We start from the raw sequence: 8,401 nt of genomic DNA, 5'->3' as shown, positions 1-8,401 counted from the left end.
AGAGAGGGAGAGGGAAGAGGGAGGAGGGGACTACAGACCCACAATTCCCTTTGAGGGCAAGCACTCAATGACCTAGCTTTCTTCCAATAGGACCCATCTCTTAAAGGTCCCACTACCTCCCAATAGTGCCAGGCTGGGGACTAAGGCTTTAACACACGGACATTTGGGGAACATTAGCATCCAAACTTCAGCAGTAAGTATGCATGTATACAAAAAACATAAGATACACAGGGTTTGAAGCTTCAGGCATCCACTGGGTGTCTTGGAACTTGTTCTCCACAAATAAGAGAAGCTACAGTACTATTAACAATGACATTTTTCACTCTAAAGAGTCTGTTAAATCTTAAGGTATTAACAACTATTATGAGGTCAGTGTGATTAATGAGATATAAAAATTAAATGACCAGTACACAAAGACAAGCCACTATAATTCTTCAGTGCTTTAAGTCATTCAATATTCAATTAGTAGTTTACAAAATTTCATTGAAAATGATAAATGTACAGCTTGAGGTCTCTTAATTAAAAGACAAAGACGAACAGCCATAAAACCATCACAGAATCATGTTTTCTTTCCACAGGAAAAAGGACTGAAATTATACACAGAAACAATAGGGCAAGTCAGGTGCAGTGACAGCTCAGGAGTCTGAGACAGGAGGATTGCGAGTTCAAAGCCAGCCTCAGCAACAATGAGGTGCAAAGCAACTTAGTGAGATCTTGTCTTTAAATAAAATACAAAATAGGGGTGGGGATGTGGCTTAGTGGTTGAGTGCCCCTGAGTTCAATCCCCGGTACCCAAAGAAAGAAAGAAAGAAACAATAGGGCAAAAACTATAATTCATTATTCTGTCAGGAAGCACTGTTGGAAGATGCACAGAATGGAAGAAACAAGAAAAAAAAAAGGTAGAGAAGATATTAATAAAGGCACAGATGTTTCTACTATAGCCAAGCTCATGGATATTTGCTAATTATTTGATCATGAAATACAATACACTATTTTTTTTTTAGTGAGCCCTGTGTATTGTAAAATATATGTCCTCAGTCATTTGCGCCATGGTCCCAGCTATTTATGAGGCTAAGGCAGAAGGATCACTTGAGCCCAGAGGTTTGAGGCCAGCCCAGGCAACATGGCAAAACCTTATCTCAAATAATGATAATAATACCCAGTATTCACTGAGCACCTAGTCTGTCCTGGGTACCAGGCTAGGTTTAGGAGCTTTATGTATGATAACTCACTCTTTTATCTTTTTAATACCCAAGAGCGCTCTACCACTGAGACACATTCCCAGCCCTTTTTTATATTTTATCTAGAGACAGGGTCTTGCTGAGTAGCTTAGGGCTTTGCTAAATTGCTGAGGCTGGCTTTGAACTTGAGATCCTCCTGCCTCAGCCTCCCAAGCCTCTGGGATTACAGGAAGGTGCCACTGTGCCTGGCAGTAACTCACTCTCAAACCAATGAGGTAAGTAGCATCACTAACCCTATTTTTCAGATGGAAAAACTAGGGCACAGAGCAGTTAGATAACTTACTCAAGGTCACTCAGTCAGTAAGGGGACATGTTAGGAAAAGAACAGGCAGTTTAACCTCAGAATTTCAGCTTTTAATATGAACACTCTTAAATTTTACTTATACCCTGTGGGGAAGAATGTATTTAAAAAATCAAGGCCAAGGTAATGCTGATGAATGCGACTTTGATTGGAATGTAGAAACATTCTTAGGTAGGGTTCCGGTGCTATCCTACATTGGAATGTTAAATGCATAATAAGCTACGAAATGTCTCCAGTGTAGTTAACTTTAAAACCTAGTAGAATCTGTGTGTTATTGTTGTTGTTTGGTGTTCTCATTGTGCTGTATTTTTTAATAAGATTGAAAGGGTCCAAGAAAACATTTTAAATTACACAGAGATTTTTCATTTTGTGGAAAAGAGTTTTTGAACTTGAAGATGTCACATGGTTTTGTTTTTCGTTTCTTGCAGTGCTGGAGATGGAACTAAGGTCTCCCAACATGCTAGTTAGCTCTCTCCACTAAGGTTGGAGGAAAAAACCTCCCAACCCTGTTTTTTTTTTTTTTTTTTTTTGACACCCATTCCAATTTGCTGAACTTTTCCCAAGGAAACTCATGCTATAGAGAAATTTCAAAACAGATGTCTGGAAAGTTCCACAACCAAGTAATCTCACTATCAAAAGTGATGTCTCACCTGAAAGATCTATTTGTACGCTTGGAAATAGAATCAATAGGATTAAAAATTTAGTATGATTCTATCATAAACACAGCCAATGAATGAAGCATCTTTCTTCTTCCAGTCTATTTTTGCGAAGCACATTTTCTGGATTAAAAATATAGTTTTAATGATATATAATTGGTATGTAATAAATATACATAAGTTTCCAATCTGTTTGTTTTTTAAAAAATATTTTTGTTAGTTGTTAATGAAACTTTATTTAATTTATTTATTTATATGAGGTGCTGAGGATCAAACCCAGTGCCTCACATATACAAGGTAAGCACTCTACCACTGAGACACAACCCCAGCCCTCCAATCTGTTTTGACATACATGTACACCTGTGAAACCATCACCACAATCTATTACTCTCAGCTTTGATAACTATCATGTAAAGTATTGCAACCAACTGGCCTTAGAACCAGACTTTCTAAACACTCTATTTCCAAGTGTCAAAATACAATAAAAAAAATAAGGGGGGGGTAACCTCAGAGTAGATAAACCTAACAAACATGCCTGAGTCAGGGGCTCAAGGTCAATGTTGACATTGGTGAGTCCTGTTGACAATATGTACTCTCCCCCCGCCCAGGATAAATTAAAGGAGTTAATATTATCACACTTTAAAAATAGTCGTTTGTAACATGCTGCTGTAATTAGAACAACCAGTTTGGGGGTTACTGATACAAGGAATTTCAGCAGCAAACTTAGAGCTTCCTTAAAACATAAAAAATGAGATAGTGAATTGATGCAAACCTATACGTCTGAGAAAAATATTCTTGTGAACATTAATACTCAGCTAAATATAATCACTGGCATTGTGACTTGAGCCAGGCTTTAAATTTGAATTAGGCCAACGATAGGAAGGCTCCCAATGGAGGAAGGAATGGGACTCAAAGTTGGAATAACTTGAAATGCCAGGGACAATGCGGAGACCTGTTTTTGGGGAGCAGAATTACATATCAGAACAACAGGAAAATAATATGTTTCAAAGCATATGCATCAACACCTTATGGTGAGCTGAATCTTCAACAAAGCCCAGTCTGAAAAAATGCATCTAAATGAGAATTTAGAGAGCCAAGAGGCACCTACCTCTTGCCATACCCTGAGTGCAAGGGTATGGCTTTGCACTTCCTTCAGGGTCACTACTAAATTATAGGGACTCTTTCTAAAAAGATGTTGTTTATTTATAATAAACTATTTTAGTTAAAAGATTTGACCAGGTAAAAGCTCATGAGCATCACGCTGACTTCCAGGTTTTACCTCTCAAATATTCCTGAGAAAACTGCAAGGTAAAAGGAGCTTTCCTCCCTTTCTAAAAACTCTTTTCCAGAGGTTGTTCAGACCTTTCTAGATGAAATACACAGGCAATATTGCAGTTAAAGGACAAACTGAGGAACTGCTTCCCACTGAACCCAAATGGGGAGGAAACAATCAGTATAAACTTCAAGGAAAAATGCAGCTCCAAACTGAATGGAGCAGGGGTCCTTGGCTAAGTGAAGGATGAAGCAAGATGACCCACTTGAAGTCCCTGTTACATCATGAATGCAATTCAGTTTGGGAAAAATAGTTTAATGTATCTCTCAGAAAAAAAAAGTCTATACTTTGCATCACAAACAAAACAGTGGTTATGATGTCCAGCACCATCGAGCCACCTTCATTCTGTCCCATACTGCTGAAAGGGAATCGAAGGTGGGCGGACGTCCAGCATGATGAACTGGTAGTCATTGCTGACTTTGCCGCCATCATAGTAATCTATCATGTATCTAACTTCTGTGCCACAGTGGTTGGTGATCCAATCATGCCTGTCGAAAGGCAACTCAGACCTCATCCAAGAATGAATTCTTGCCCTTGGCGAACACTCTTTTGCCTTCCGTTCAATGATGGATCACAAGGACATTTCGAAGTATAAAGTGTTTCCCACTTAAAAATCTCCTTCCAAGCCTGTTCACTGTTCTGATTGTGATTATAATGATATTACACATATCTTTCTAATATCCTCATCCTTCCTCTTCCACACTTTAACATCACATTTCAGAACCTCTATTCAGAAGGATAAACACTTTTTCTCTGAATCTGCTCATGGAATGCACGACTCCTCTCTGACAGCTGACAACGCAAAGGCTGATCTGGAGGCTGTTCTGCTAGGTGGTAGCACCAGATTTGCAGGCTCTAGGTTCTCCTTATTCTTAGCAGCACTGCCTGCAATGGGAAACTCCATGTACTCATATGCATGATCTTGGTGGGCAGGCACAGAGTGTTTTGCTCTCACAGGTTGGACCAGAGGGTTCTGCACTCATCAGACAAACTTTCATTTTCCCTTCATGCCAAACAACTTTAAATTTCCTCCTGCTTCCTCCTTGGGCTATTCCAGGTGGCTGGCCTGCCTCTAACCCAAGCCTGGAGGACAGCAACTTACCAACATCCCACAGTGTTTTGTTCTTTGTTTTCCATCATTTTATTCTCTTGCCATTTCTTTCTTTTTTCTTTTTCTTTCTCTTTCTTTTTTTAGTTGTAGATGGACACGTTATCTGTATGTATTTATTTTTACGTGGTGCTGAGGATCAAACCCAGTGCCACACACGTGCCAGGCAGTTGCTCTACCACTGAGCACAGCGCCAGCCCTGTATTCTTTTTTTTGAATTTTTAATATTTATTTTTTAGTTCTCGGCGGACACAACATCTTTGTTGGTATGTGGTGCTGAGGATCGAACCCGGACCGCACGCATGCCAGGCGAGCGCGCTACCGCTGAGCCACATCTCCAGCCCCGAACCCTGTATTCTTAATCTAATATGATGAAGACCTTTGACTCTGATCTTCCTCCCCGCAAAATCACAACTCCAGGGTCTTATGAGAAACATCAGACACATCCCAACAGTGGGACATTCTATAAAACATCTGACAGTACTACTCAAAATTGTTAAGATGATAAAACAAGGAAAGTCTGAGAAATTGCCTCAGTCAAGAGGCTAGAGGCACAAATAAATAAAATGTTATAATTTTGGACAGAAAATGGACATTAGGTAGAAGCAAAGAAATCTGACTCAACGCGAGTGCACAAGTACACCCACCAGCGCAAGAGCAAAAGCAAGCCGTTGTTTTGCTCACTCTAAAACTAGGGTTTTTTGAAATCCAAAAGGCTTTGCACCTTTATTAAATAAAATTTGGAAAAATTATTTTAGACTTTCCAACTTTCTATTTAAGATAGTACATGTACATAACTTTAAAATCACCACATAGAAACATGTGGCACATAACTAAAAACGTGTCATTGATGAAAGCCACATTGCTCTAGTCAGAAAGAGGGACTGATTTCCACATTTTTAGTTCAACTGGGCCTGGGTTATCATGGCCACAGCACTTTGGCAGATGCCTCAGTAAGTCATGACCCTCCATTTCAAGGTTCTAGGAAAAATTTCTTGTGCCCATCCTTTGAAAACCTAGGGTGTTCCACAATAGGGGTACACTAACAAAGCCTGTGTTAAGGCCTGCTGAAGTGAGTACCCACAGGGGACAGAATAGCCATGACATCCCCTACTTCATAGGTAACAAGGCAAGATGCTGATTTGTTTTTTTATTGGTTCATAATAGTTATAGATAATATCAGGATTTGACATGATTATAAACGCATGGAGTATAGTTTGCTCTAATTAAGTCCCTAGTACTTACCTTTTACCTCCTTTTCTTCCCTCCCCATTTCCTTCCCTCTGCTGACATATTTACATATTTTTTTTTAAATTAGTGCCTGGTACGTAATGATGAGATTCACTACAGTATATTCATTTAAGGACCACTTTGCCCTTTGGTGCAGAAAAGAGCCTGACGCTGACAGTGGCTCTGCCACTAATAACATGTGAGCTTGTGGTCCCGTTTCATCAGTGACAGGGAGCCCTTCTACTTTCTTCTGTTTTCTCCATGTCCATGATATCCCATGAGAAATCTTAAGGACAGTGTTATGAGAGTGGACCCCTGGGCCTCTCCAACCCTTAGGGACTCACCATACATCCTAATTTGTCTCTCCTTATTATTATATGATACTCTTACTTTAAGTGTATCAGTTGTCACAGCAAATGAAATCAGATCAGATCTCCCAGACACCTGGGCTGGCTCAGACCTTAGCTGCTGAGCCCAGGTAGGCAGGTAGGAGGACTTTGCACCTGAGTCAATTGCCAGCACCTGAGGCTAAGGGCAGGTGGGTAGGGCCACATTCCCCTGAGGTCAAAGCTGAGTCACCAAGGCAGAAACCAGATAAGTTTCTCTCTAAACTAGAGGGGGGCTACGATACCAGGGAGCAGAGTGGAGCCAGCCTAGGGTGAGGTCTACGCACAGTTCCTGACTTCTATTTCCTTACAAAATTTAAACTTAATCTCTATATGGCTACCATCTACATCTACCTCAACTGTGTATAAGAATTTGATTCAATGAACCCATACCCGGTTGAGTGTAAAGCAAATATGGCCATGGTGAAGGAGACGGGTGGGCTTTACTGCCAAGACGCCTACATTCTTCTTTTTAATGTGTAGTAAAGGTCCTAGATGAGAGCATTCCAATTTATGAAGTCACACATTGGGAAAGCGTTTGTTTTATCTGGTCACATTTTTGTTCAGTTTTGTACAATCCTACACGGCAGGTCAATCGTTTCAGGAGAATGGCCATATGCTCATGGTGACCACATATTATTTAATTGCAAATTCCATCATTCATTCCAGGTATTCTTTGGCTGTATTCCATCTTCCTTTCTTGACTGCTTAAGGAAGTCCTCTCGAGATAGGTAGTCTCCCGGGGAGAGAGAAAGAAACCCTTAGTAGATGGAGACCCGGATCTATGAGCATGACCAGTCATGTTTATCCCTTTAGTTAAATGAATAATAAAAACCTCTAGCATATGTTTTTAGTGAACCAAATAGAACAAAGCCATAATAGACTTAAATGTTACCAGATTCAAAGACTTATATGTCGACAAATGTTCTATGGCTAGGCTGCTTAACTAAAAAAGTCCCAAATATCAAAGTCCCAAATATCAAAGGACTGCCATGGAATTTGATTTTCAAAGGAGCTTGCTTCAGAACCTGTGCATGTCTTCCCAGGAAAATCATTTGTGTAGTTAGCTCAGCTCTGGGTGCATCACTCATCTCTTCTCTGAGAGGCAAGGGTCCCCCCTGCACTCTACCTTTGGGATGTGTTTATCTTGGTTTTCCATAAATAGATCTTTGCTCATTCCTTGCTTTTCATACATTCTAGAATTTATTTTCAGCAGTGAAAGTCAAGAATCCACTTGGGGTCTCCTACATTCTGATCTATCCCCAGCTGTAGCTGTGCTGACCTGTTTGGATAATGTCTAAGTGGAAACTTTTGCAATTTCACCATCTCTGAAGTTCTCTGAGGTACATGATCAACAGGCATGCTGGTAATGGATAAAAGTCCTTAGTTGACCAGTTGGCTAGTTCCAGTGGACAGAAACCCACTTCTAGGGCAAACTTGAAGACCATTTTCTAAGACTGACATACAGTGAAGGAGGAACTCCATTAGAGCTGGGTTTGGAAAACCTCAGCTTGCTGTGACACAGGAGTACTATACCTCCAAATGTTAAGATGATTAAACTAGACACTGCCCATAAAAAGCTAGCAGATGGTAGAGCCGCTAAAAAAAAAAAAAAAAAAAAAAAAAGCTGGTCGGCTGCATTTGGAATCAGATCAGGAATGCTAGAACCATTTCCTGGCTGAGATTAAGTGACAACCTTCTTTAAAGCACACTGGCAGAAATTGGCTTCAAAAATAAAAAGGCCCCTCTCCTCCATGTCTTTCTTGGCAGCACCTAAATGACCAGGCAGAAGGGAGAGACGCTGGGGAAGCGAGAGAACCAAGGCGTTCAGTGGCTCAACCCAAGGTGCTCATAAAGTGCTCTTTCTATTCCAGTGTTCTAGGAAAGATCCCTCATACATACATATGTGTGTGTGTGTGTGTGTGTGTACACAATTACATATGGGTGTATGCAATATGACCTTGAAAACTGCTCCAGATATTTAAATTATATTAAATGGGGTAGGGATGAATCAGCCCTGAAATTTACTTTCCAGAGTATCACAGCATTAAAAAAGCTTAGTGAAGACAGGCATGGTGGTACATGCCTGCAGTTCCAGTAACTTGGGAGGCTAAGGCAGGAAGTTTGCAAGTCTGAGGCCAGCCTC

General features: G+C 40.4%; 1 pseudogene; it reads right to left on the bottom strand.

Moving 5' to 3' along the window:
- Positions 1 to 3,842: 3,842 nt before the first annotated feature.
- On the bottom strand, positions 3,843 to 6,677 carry LOC113185316 (holocytochrome c-type synthase pseudogene; annotated as a pseudogene).
- Positions 6,678 to 8,401: the final 1,724 nt, after the last annotated feature.

The sequence above is a fragment of the Urocitellus parryii genome, chromosome 4 (genome assembly GCF_045843805.1).
Source record: "Urocitellus parryii isolate mUroPar1 chromosome 4, mUroPar1.hap1, whole genome shotgun sequence".
Lineage (NCBI taxonomy): Eukaryota > Metazoa > Chordata > Mammalia > Rodentia > Sciuridae > Urocitellus > Urocitellus parryii.
This window is presented reverse-complemented; position numbering and strand designations above follow the sequence as displayed.